The sequence below is a fragment of the Gossypium hirsutum genome, chromosome A06 (assembly GCF_007990345.1).
Source record: "Gossypium hirsutum isolate 1008001.06 chromosome A06, Gossypium_hirsutum_v2.1, whole genome shotgun sequence".
NCBI classification, from domain to species: domain Eukaryota; kingdom Viridiplantae; phylum Streptophyta; class Magnoliopsida; order Malvales; family Malvaceae; genus Gossypium; species Gossypium hirsutum.
The window spans coordinates 85,814,440-85,827,440 of NC_053429.1; the positions used below are offsets into that span (position 1 = coordinate 85,814,440).

At 37.6% G+C, this 13,001-nt stretch overlaps 2 non-coding genes across 2 annotated transcripts; both read right to left on the minus strand.

Annotated features, from left to right (window-relative positions):
- Positions 1 to 6,071: 6,071 nt before the first annotated feature.
- On the minus strand, positions 6,072 to 6,177 carry LOC121231626 (small nucleolar RNA R71). Its single transcript, XR_005929682.1, has one exon. It is a non-coding gene; the product is annotated as a small nucleolar RNA R71 (small nucleolar RNA).
- Positions 6,178 to 11,503: 5,326 nt separating this feature from the next.
- LOC121231121 (small nucleolar RNA R71) lies at positions 11,504 to 11,609 on the minus strand. The gene has a single exon (XR_005929189.1). It is a non-coding gene; the product is annotated as a small nucleolar RNA R71 (small nucleolar RNA).
- Positions 11,610 to 13,001: the final 1,392 nt, after the last annotated feature.

The window sequence follows — 13,001 nt, forward strand, 5'->3', positions numbered from 1 at the left end:
AAAGAACAAAATGACAAAAATGAAACAACCAAAACCAAAACCAAAACCAAAACCAAAAAGGTAGGAATTCACATCAAGGAGAGAAGAACCGAAAAAGAAATGACCAAACCCCCAGCTTTTGCTCAAAAGCTGAAAATTGCCAGAAGTGAGAGTCCAAATTTGGCACACCCACTACCACTCCATTCAAAACTCCTAATTTCTCTCCTCGTATTACTCTTAAGATCACTCAACCATATCCCACTCATCCAAATCCCTACCAGCCGAAATTCCCTCCAACTAGTCCCTATTATTGGGCCACAACTCCTCACACTCCTCCAACACCCCAATTTCAGTCCAACCACAACACCTTCCCAACGTCAGGAGCAAAAAAAAACCAAAATACTCTTTTGCGTTGTCAGGCCTTGAACCTCAAATCCCTCATAGCACTCCACACGCCACTAACCCCTAGACCAACAAGCTTTTCATGTCATGAACTCCCCTCAATCATTTAAAAACCAATTGTCTAGAGTCGAAGGTTTCATTTAAGCAAAAACAAAACTTTTTTTACTAACCAAAGCTTGAACCCAAGACTTCCCAGGCGCCTCCCAGGACACTCAACTATCGAGACAAGCATGCATTTGAGTTACACAAGAGATAGAAAATAAGTACCTATATTTTGGGGCGTTACACATTTACTATATGAAAACACAATTTAAAATTGTCAAGCGTCATCTCACTATCACAATTCAGTTACCGTATGTATAGCTAGACTCCTATACACGCTACGTTAGTTTGAGAATCGACTAAACCGTATCTCTGATACCACTAAATGAAAACCCCTTACCCGTATTTAACGCCAAAATAGGGTGCAAGAAATCATACAAAATCGAGACATAAATTTCCATCCAATTTGAAACTTTTTATATTGATTCCTAATGTCCCTAATACGAGCCTACGATGCCCCAAACATGCTTTGAAAGTGGTTTGGGACTAAACCTAGAACTTTAGAAAAATTTTCAACGCTTATAAAATTTTTCACTAAACAAAGGTCACACGCCCGTGTGGGAAGGCCTTGTGGTCACACACGCCCGTGTCCCTACCCCATGTAACTCTTTATTTGTCACCCAAGAACAAATTGAAGACACACAGCCAAGTCACATGCCTGTGTGTTAGGCCGTATGGTCGATTTAAAAATTATGATTTTTCATAAAATAGATGCAGACTTCACACGCCCATGACACACGCCCATGCGTGAGGCCATGTCATCCACATGGCTGAGACACACGCCCGTGTCTCTACCCGTCTGCTCAATTTTGAGCATTCTGTTTTGTAAAATTAGGGTACAGGAGACACACGGCCTAAACACATGCCAGTGGGGCACACGGTCTAGACACATGCCCTTATGCCTACCCGTGTGGACAAAAATAAAGCTATTTACCAAGCCATTTTGCCACCCTTTGATGCACAAACCTACACAACATAATATAACCCTAATTCAAGCATATACATATAACCAAATCAGCTACAACCTAGACACCAACACAACATTGACATACTCATTAGCTTCAATTATGTAAAGCTCCACATCCATGAAAGGCATCATCAAATAAATCACCTATACCAATAGTAGCCAATTTCCAATGGCCTTACACAAAATGAACCATCAACCAATATGAGCCAAAACATTTGGCCAATTCAATTATGACACATAAGAAAATAACCAAGTCCCCTATACATGTCATAACTCAAAATGTTGAAATCTTTGGTACCAAAATAATTGTTGATAGTGTAAGTGGATCTCTGACAGTATCCGATCCCCGAGCTAGCTTGGTGACACTATAAGACAGGGGAAAGGAAAGGGGAGTAAGCTACATAGCTTAGTAAGTTCCCATGCAAATAAATAGCATCATATCCAAACATTTAGCATACAATTAACATGATAATAATTTGCATAAATATTTTTAAGATCTTATAAACATAGCTTACCTAATCATAACCAGTGTTCATCACATATTTAGCTCATTACGTATGAGTTTTACATACATACCTGAGTTATCTCAAATTGGATTTATACGCAATTCACCTTTGACACACTCGTTAAGTTACCCATTGTACCGCTTGGAATACTAAAGGATACTCGAGAATCTCATAAACACAGTTTCGTGCCAATGCCATATCCCAGATATGGTCTTACATTTGATCTCGTATCGATGCCAATAGCCCAGCTATAGTCTTACATGAAGTGTCATATCGATGCCATATCCCAGAAATGGACTTACACGTAAATCTCAATAACCCTAATGTCATGACATTTGTATCCTATCTATTCCTAAGGTTCAACCCTAATATCAATCACAATTCATACAATAATAAATCATTTAAAAATATAATTAAAACAATGCATTATTTGCATGCAAACTCACTTCGGTACAAAAATAGTAGAAATAGGACCTAATCGTCAGACACTATATTTTTCCCCCGATCTAGGTCTGAACCTTGTTTCTCTTGATCTATAATAACAAATTTAATTAATTTAATGTTCACATTGTTCAATTCAGCCCAAAAATTACACTATGGAAAAAATTATATTTTTTCCCCTAAACTTTGACATTTTTATACTTTGGTCCCTAGGCTCGTAAAATGAAATGGATTCAATTTCTTTGGTTTACAAGCCTATCCAAACCTCTTTCATGCTTATAACAGCCCACGTTTTCCATTTTTTCACATTTTTACTACTCATTTTATAACTTTTTACAAATAGGTCCTTTTAGGCATTTTCATCGAAAACCACTTAGCAAAAGTCATTTTTCAAACATCAAACTTGCATAATCTCCATTAAACATCAAAATACACACATGTCTAACATGGTTCAAACCCTATACCTTAAGCATTTCTCAAATTAGTGGTAGAAATAGGTAGATCAAGTAATAACGGCTTTAAAAATATAAAGAGCATTAAAAACGGAATACGAACGGACTTACAATCGAGCTTGAAAGTTGGCAAAACCCTAGATATGTCTTCCGTCTAAATTTTGACACAAGGGGGAGAAGATGGACAAGATTTTGGCTTGATTTTTGGCTTTTTAATTCATTTAATTACCAAATGACCAAAATGCCCTTTTCTTAAAACATTAAAATTCTCTTACTTCATGTCTATTTTTGTTCACTAACTAAACAAATGGTCTAATTACCATCTAAGGACCTTCAATTTAATATTTCATAACAATTAAACACCTCTAGCTTCTAGAACTCAAGTTTTGCATTTTTTTTGCAATTTAGACCTTTTTGCTAAATTAAGTGCCTAAATGTCAAAATTTTCAAACGAAATTTTCAAAAAATCATTCCCTAATAAAAATATAAGAAAAATAATTTTTTTTGCATCGGATTTGTGGTCTCGAAACCACTATTTTGACTAGGCCCAATATCGGGTTGTTATAGATGTTATTGAGTATGAGAATGATATAAGATGGTACAGGTACGTACTTAACATGTTTAAGTTTTGGCTCAAAGAAACTTGTGAAGAATGTGATTGATGTCATAATTGTATATCTGAAAATTTTGTTAGATAATATATGTTAAATGTTGATAGAATTAATTTGTTGTATTATAATCTTGATATTAAATTAAGTTTATTGTATACGAGCTTACTAAGCTTTATAGCTTACTTTATTTATTTTTCCCATATTTTATAGAGTTATCAAGCTAGTTCAAATTTGGGGATCGTCAGAGATCGCTTCACACTATCCGCCTATCACTTGATACCTATGAACTATGGTATTTTAAGTATATGGCATGTATAAGGACTTTGGTCATGTTGGTTATGTTTTGGTTATGATTTTGACCATTTGAATTAGCTTGTAAATGTCCAATGTTTGGTTTGTATATTTAGCCATATGAGTTGGCTTATTTTGGTTGATTTTGGTTATGTTTTTATGTATAAAAATGACCTATGTTGTGTGATTAAGGTTGGAATCATGGTACTTATCGATAATAGGTAATTCGAATGTCAATTGGTTGATAATTGATAAACCGTAATTTATACATATTTTTACCCCATGCCTAATGCATTTATGGATGGTTTCTCCTTAGATTTGGTGAATTTGATGCTTCTAATCCATTAATTTCATGTTTTATACTTAGGAGAGCATAGGAGAGTAAAAAGAGTGATAAACGGGTCGAAAATGGAGAAAATAGACCCACATGGGAAAACAACACGGCCTGGACTTCCTCACATGGGCGTTTCACACGGCTGTGTCAATTTGGTAGGATCGAAGCATGACTTACACAGGTGGATCACACGCCTGTGCCCATTTAACAGCCTTGACCACAGCCTTCAGTAATCGCACACGGGCGTGTCACACAGGCATGTCCCTGCCGAACCCAAGTTTAGTCTAATTCGAAAAAGGCCAATTTTGAGGGCTCTTGGGCATTCCAAAGCCTATTTCAGGGCTTAAGGAGGCACTTAGGAAAGGGGGATGCAGAGGAGGAAGGAAGGAATTACTCAAAGAAAGCCGATTGATCCATCTCAAGAGCCGGATTCATGATCAAGACTGGAGATCTCCATTCAAGTTTCTTCAGGAGTTTTGGGTTTTCTTATGTTTTGTTATCTTTATGCTTTTGAGATGTTTTCTTTCATAAGTATGAACTAAACCCCTGAATACCTAAGGGGAATGAAGCTTAAGACAAATCTTGTTATTATTATTTGAATTGTATGATAAATATTTGACTTGTTCTTAATTATGTTTTCTGAATTCTTGTATTGATATTCCAGGATATAGATTAAAGTTAAGCTCTTATTTAGAGGAGGAATAGACCCTGTCTAAGAGTAAATTTGTCATAATTAAGTGGAGTTGATTGCGCACCTAGAGATAGGGTGACAAGATTTTGCTAGATTAGGGTGAAACCTAATAAGGGAATCCATAGATCGAGTTAATGTAATTCTAAGGTGTTAATTAGAAAGAGATTTCAATTATTCAACCTAGGGTTAGACGTTATTAGTCTCGAGAGAGATATTTCTACGGATCAAGTCAAATGAATAAATCGTCTGATTTAGAGTCAAATAACAAGTGAAGTCTAGGTGAATTTGTCCTTAGGTATTGTCTCAATCAATTAAATTTTTCCAAAAGTATTTTCCTAAGTTTTTCTTTCTGTGCATTCTTAGTTAGTAATTAGTTTAGACAACCAAACCTCTTAAAATTTAGGCTAGATAATAAAAAAGAAGTAAATACTAGTACTCATAGTTCCTTTGGGTTCGACAATCCGGTCTTGCTGAACTATACTATTGTTCGATAGGTACACATGCCTTAATCATGATAATAAGTTAGTCTCAAGAACGTTTCATTTATAAATCTTTAAAACCTGTTACGAATATCACGCATCAAGTTTTTGGCGCCGTTGTCGGGGAACTAGGATAATAGGAAAACTTGATTTTTATTACTTTAGCCACTTTACTTTTATTACAATTTAAAATTTTATTTTATTTTCTAATTTTTCTCTTATTTCCTTCTGACAGATTTTCTAGTTTATGACCAGAAGAAACCAGTCAGGACCACTACTTTTTGACGGTGAAATCGACTGCACAGTTCACAGAAATCGAAGAGAAATAAGGTGAAGCCTAAGATACACAGAGGACGAGCAAGAGGACAATTCTTCAGCTACAACTGAGGAGATGGCCAAAAACCAAGAAAATCTGCTACCTCCTGCGATTGCTATTAATCTGAATCCTACTCCGCGCACTATGTATGATTATGCTAAACCTTCTTTAACAGGAACTGAATCGAGCATAGTTAGACCAGATGTAGCCACAAATACTTTTGAACTGAAACCTAACACAATTCAAATGATACAACAGTTTGTTTAGTTTGATGGTTTGCAAGACGAGGATCCCAACGCACACTTGGCAAACTTTTTGGAACTATGTGATACATTTAAAATTAATGGCGTTTCTGATGACGCCATTCATCTTCGGTTATTCCCTTTTTCATTGAGAAACAAAGATAAACAGTGGTTGAACTCGTTGCCATAGGGGTCAATCACTACTTGGGAACAAATGAAAGTTTTGATTAAAATATTTTTCGCCAGCTAAAACGGCTAAATTACATAATGATATTTCTTCCTTTGTGCAGATGGATTTAGAAACACTCTACGATGCATGGGAGAAATACAAGGACCTCTTGAGAAGATGCCCTCACCATGGGTTACCGCTTTGGCTACAGGTTCAAACCTTTCATAATGGCCTGAATCCTTCGACTCGACAAATGGTTGACGCAACTGCTGGCGGAACCATCAATAATAAGACACCTGAAGATGCCACTGAATAACTATCAGTGGCAAGTCACGAGGACAAATCCAACGAAAAAAGCCAGTGTTTATAACGTCGATACGGTCACCATGCTCTTTAATCCAGGCTTCCAACAACCACCCTACCAACAAGAGAAAAAACCAAACCTTGAGGAGATGCTAAAAAAATTCATCTCAGTGTCAGAAACTCTTTTTTAGAATATAGAGACCGTACTCAAAAATCAACAAGCATCAATCCAGGGGCTCGAAACTCAAATTGGACAGCTCGCCAAGTTGATTTTTGAATAACCATAAGGTAGCCTACGAAGAAACACTGAATCTAACCCAAGGGAGCACTCAACGCGATTGCCATTCAAGATGAGGAAGGGCTAGCTGCAGAACCAAGGCCAGAAACGGTGGTAAGCATTGGTAAGGATGAGGTAGGCCACAATAACCAAAGCTGGTGATTACAGAATATAAACCTTGCGTGCCATACACCAATTTGACAAGGAAAGACAGCTCAGACGAACAATTTGGTAAATTCCTTAAACTTCTAAAGAAACTACATATTAACTTACCATTTATTGAAGCCCTTTCGCAGATGCCAAACGCAATCAAGTTTTTAAAGGAGATTTTAGCAAATAAATGAAAGTTAGATGAAGCATCGCATGTGGTGCTGAACTCAGTCTGCTCAGCCATTCTACAGAATAAGCTGCCTAACAAACTAAAAGATCTAGGGAGTTTTACAATTCCTTGTTTAATTGGTAGTTTAGATTTTAATAATGCGTTGGCTGATTTAGGGGGTAGTATCAATGTTATGCCTTACAAATTATTTAAGCAACTAGGTATAGGGAAACCCAAACAAACTAGGATGAGCATTCAATTAGCAAATAAAACTATCAGATTTCCTAGGGGTATTATTGAAGATGTACTCGTTAAAATCGACAAAGTTATATTCCCAGTTGATTTCATTGTTCTAGACATAAAGGAGGATAGCAACGTCCCCTTAATTTTAGGAAGGCCCTTTTTAGCAATCGCAAGAACAATTATTGATGTTGGCACAGGTGAACTCACACTTCATGTGGGAGACGAAACAATCACCCTTCAAGCCCGTAATTCGAATAACACATCAAAAATCGAAGGTGACTGTACAAATCATTTGACTAAAACTAACCATATAGTGCAACCTTCTTTGTAGAAAATAGGTTTGAAGAACATACATAAGCCAAGCAACAACAAAGAACCTATCCATGAAGAACGAAGGTTACAAATCGAGGAGCTAGATGAATGGCAGACACATAAACTGAAAAAATACGATAAACCAAAACCACGCCATGAGGAGCTTTATTCCTCCAAAAATCAACTTAAAGTTGGAGACAATGTACCACTCGATGCAGCAGATCCTCGAATCGCCACTTCTGAACCAAATGAAGAAACTCCTCTTACGGTAATTAGTATTTTTCCTTATGGTACGGTCGAGGTAAAACACTCCAAATTTGGCACGTTCAAGCTAAATGGTACTCGTCTTAAACCTTATGTTGATAAAATTGATAGCAGGGATGAGGAGTGTAAACTCCTTGATTCACCATGATCACGCACCAGAGAAGTAAGTCGAGCTTAGACTATAAATAAGCGCTTTTCGGGAGGCAACCCGAGCACTAACAGTATTAATTTCTTTAAATTTGAGATTTTAACATCTAATGTACTAACTGAATCATGGTACACAGACTCTCTAAATACCACACGGCTAGGCACACGGGAGTGCCTTAGGCCGTATGAAAATAGGGCAAAAATTTTCCAACACGAGAGGCGATAAAGTCACCATGGCCGTGCGACATGGCCATGGGTGAACCTGCCAAAACAACACAGGCGTTCGATACGCCCGTGCCTCAAAACCGTGGGCGAACCTGTCAAACTAGCATGGGCGTGTGACACGCCCGTACCCATCATCCGTGGGCGAACCTGTCAAGTTAACACGGGCTTGGACCTACGTACATAAGCATGGGAGAAGCGAACGAAGCGAGACACGGCCGTGAGACACGGCCATGTGCACTCACACGCCCGAGCAACATAGGCATGGGCCGAATGTCAGACGTGCCCAAATTAAAAATTCGCGAAACACATGGGCAAAAATTAGGGCACACGGGCGTGTCCCACGGCCATGCGCCCCAAAATCTATAAAAACTCCTCACTATTCATCATCTCTGTCCCCAAAAATCTCTAACCCTAGCCATTGCAACTCTACACGCCCTACCCCCACTCCCATGCGCCGCCTACAACACTAATTTAGACGCCTTAAGTTCCTTCTTTTTGTGTTTGTTTACTCTTTTCTCTCTATCTCCTTTGAATAGTTTATTTATTTCATGATTTTTCTACTCTATTTTCCTATTTTAAATAAATTCTCATAGTTATAACAATAGAATACTTTTGCTTGTTTATAAGAATTTTGTCATTTTAGTTACTCCATTATGCTCTACTTTTTCATTTTTCCTAGTTTCATGAAATTTATGCTTCCCATATACATTCATTCATATTCCTGTTACATTATTCCAATAATACTATAACTTGATACATTTAGTAGTTTTGTTTACTTCATGCACTACGTAAGTCTCATGAAATCTTCATATTTAGTTTTGTACTTCTGTGCTATTTTTAGGACTATTGGTTGAGTTTCAAATTTTCAACACAGGTACAATGTCATCATCACATGGAAAGCAGATTGCTATTCCCGCCTCGAAGAAGCAAAAAGGAGCAGCGTCATTCTCGGGTCCCATCTCGAAAAACTGACACCCCTTCCTCCAGTTTCCACCAGGAAATCAGGAGGAACCTTTTTAGATACTTCGGCCCTGACCTTTAGGTGTGGGCCACTGCATTGACTGGACCATGCTTGAACAAGTTCTGTTGGCTGATGATGTTCGAGCCCTCCTGACAACCGATCCATAGGAACTCTTCTTTGTGATCATCAAGTCGACATCCCTTGAGCTTACACTTGAACTTTGCTCAACCTTCCATGTTCAAGATGTCATGACCAACTTCGATGACCCTAGAACAGTCCAATTCTGTCTCAGCAGTTTAGTCCGCCAGTTAAGTGTGCCCAAGTTCGGTATCGCTTTGGGCCTTTATATGGAGAAGTTTATGGAAGACAACTGATAAACCGTAATTTATACATATTTTTACACCATGCTTACCACATTTTAGGGATGATTTTTCCTTAGAACTGGTGAATTCGATGCTCCTAATGCCTTAATTTCATGTTTTATACTTAGGAGACCATAGGAGAGCGAAAGGAACGAGAAATGGGCCAAAAACAGAGAAAATGGGCGAACGTACGAAATCAACATGGCCTGGACTTCCTCACACTGGCAGACCACACGGCCGCGTCAATTTGGCAGAATCGAAGCATGACTCAAACGGGTAGAACACAAGCCTGTGCAATTCTTACAGGCTCGAGCACGGCCTGAAGTAATCGTACACGGGAGTGTCACACGGGTGTGTCCCTGCCAAGCCCAAGTTGAGTCTAATTCGAAAAAGGCTAATTTTGAGTGCTTTTAGGCATTCTAAAGCCTATAAATACACCCTAAAGGAATAGGAAAGGAGGACGCAGAGAAAAGGAGGCAGGGAACTGCTCAAGGGAAGCCGATTGATCCATCTTAGAAGTTGGATTCACCATCAAGACTGAAGATCTCCCCTCAATTTCCCTTCAGGAGTTTTGTGTTTCCTTTATGTTTTGTATTCATTATTCTTCTGAGATGTTTTGCTTTTTAGTTATGAAATAAATTCCCTAAATACTTAAGGGGAATGAAACCTAAGACGAATCTTTTTATTATTTTCTGAATTGTATGATAAATATTTAACTTGTTCTTAATTCTTGTTTTGATATCCCAGGATATTGATTCAAGATAAGCTCAAATTCAGAAGAGGAATAGACCCTGTCTAAGAGTACATTTGTCATAATTAAGCGGAGTTGATTACGCGCCTAGAGATAGGGTGACAAGATTTTGTCGGATTAGGGTGAAACCTAATAAGGGGATCCATAGATCGAGTTAATGCAACCCTAGTGTGTTAATTATTGAAAAGTATCAATTATTCAATCTAGGTATTAGACATTATTAGTCTTGAATAGGGATAATAACATAACTTAGGGATCTCTACGGAACAAATTAAATGAATAAATCATCCGATTTGGAGTCAGAATAACAAGTGAAGTCTAGGTGGATTCTTCCTTAGGTATTGTTTTAATTCAATCATTTTTCCAAAAGTAATTCCCCAATTCTATTTTCTGTGAATTCTTAGTTTAGATAATTAGTTAGTTAAAACAAAACCCCCTTATTCTTAGGCTACATAATAAAAAGACAGTCATTACTAGTACTTTTAGTTCCTTTGGGTTCGACAATCCGATCTTGCTAAAACTATACTACTGTTCGATAGGTACACTTGCCTACATTGTGATAATGGTTAGTTTCAAGAAGAATTAATTATAAATATATAAAACTTACCTGTCACGAAAATCGCGATCAAGTTTTTGGCGCCATTGTCAGGGATTTAAGATATTAGGAACACTCAATTTTTATTACTTTAGCCATTTCTTTTTCTTGCAAGTTAATTCTATTTTATTTTTATTTATTAATTTACTTTTTCTTTATCTTGGCAAGTTTTTATAGTTTATGACTAGAAGAAACCCGTCAGGACCATTACTTTTTGGCAAAGAAATTGATCGCACATCTCACAAAAACCAAAGAGAAATAAGGTGAAGCTTAAGATACATAGAGAACGAGCAATAGGAAAATATTCAAACCCCAACCGAGGAGATGGCTGAAAATCAAGACAATCAGCTACCTCCTACGATACCTGTTGAACTAGGAAATCAAAATCCTGCTCCTCGTACTATGTATGGTTATGCTAAACCTACTTTAACAGGAACTGAGTCAAGTATAGCTAGGCCTACTATTGCTGCAAATAATTTTGAACTACAACCTAACACTATTCAAATGATACAGCAATTTGTTCAGTTTGATGGTTTGCAAGATGAGGATCCAAACAATCACTTGCAAATTTCTTGGAATTTTGCGATACATTTAAAATTAATGGCGTTTTTGACGATGCAATTCATCTTCGATTATTCCCTTTTTCATTGAGGAACAAAGCTAAACAGTGGTTGAAACCATTACCACGAGGGTCAATTACTACTTCGGAACAAATGACCGAAAAATTTCTATTAAAATATTTCTCGCCGACTAAAACAGCCAAATTACGTAATGATATCTCTTCGTTTGTGTATATGGACTTAGAAACTCTCTACGATGCATGGGAGAGATACAAGGACCTACTGCGAAGGTGTCCTCACCATGAATTACCTCTATGGTTGCAAGTTCAAACATTCTACAATGGTGTGAACCCTTCAACAAGGCAAACGATTGATGCAGTTGTAACGCCCCGATTTTTGGGCCTGCAAGTATTGGGCCTTAAGTCTGGGTTCGGGTGGAAAATGGCCCGAATAATTTGGATGTTAATATTATTTCGTATGTTTAGTTTAGTAATTAAATAAATTACGAAGGTTTATGGTGTGGGAAAAAAGGCCCAAGAGTAAATTTAATTCGAGGCAATTCCTAAATTTTAATTTTGGGAGAGAGGGTTATGGCGATATGGGCTTTTAAAGTTAAGGTGGTAAAATAGGACACAAATAAGGCCTTGGTAAGGTGGCAAGGTGGCGCCACTAAGTTCCTAAAAAAAAGGCGTTTGGGAAGGAATTAAAGGTCCAGGGTTCAAGTTGCAAGGTAGGTATATTGTTATTTTGTTTTAGGCATGTGCCAGGCATGTGATCACTTAAGTGAATTTCGGCAACGGTCTTAGGGAGGTTGGGCCGATTGTTTTAGTTGATATTAGGGTTAAGTTCTTTTCTTTTTCTGTCTTGGAGAATTAGGGTTAGCCACCTGAAAGCTTTCCCTATCATTCATCCTTTCTGAGTTCTCACAAAAGCCGAAAACGCAAATTCCTTCTCCTTGGTTTCAATTTCTTCTTCCTCTCTTTTTCCTCCATTTTCTTTCTTCCTTTTTGCTTTTTCTTCTAGCCAAAACCTTCTGATCACCTTACTCACCTCCTTTGTCGATCCCATCCTCCACAAAACCTCCATAGCCGATTGCCATAAAAGCTGAAATCCTGAAAACTCACTTCTTGTGCCGATTTCTCCAAGCCAAAATCCTTCAATTATTTTTGTTCTTTTTGATCAACTTTCATCTTCTCTAAACCCTTAGTATCTTTCGGAAACACTATTTCAAAGTTATAGCCTCAAATCGTCATCTTCTTCATCACTTAAAAAGTCGAAATACCATAGATTTAAGGACTCATAGCCAAAAATTTAGATCTCCTGGATTCGAGTTCTACTATCATTTAGAGGATAGATCTGCATCAGATCTGCATAGAAATCAAAGAGTAATAAGTGGTAAGTGCTCATCACCTCAGATCTAGTCTTATTTTATAATTTAGAAAAGCCGAAGTCCCTAAAATCTAGAGAGGCTGTCGATTTGGGCATAGGGATTTAAGGGTCTTTAACCGACGATTTATTTGGGTGATTAGTGTCTTCTAGAGGTTTGATCGAAGGCTTGGATCTTTGTAGCAACTAGACTTGGACCTAGTCATCGGTTTTCGACAAAAAGGCTAGATTCTCAAGGCTTTAGGGGCATGGTTCGACTATGGGTAGGTGAATATTGGGATTGGTTGTTGTGGGTTTCAATCTAAGAATTGTGG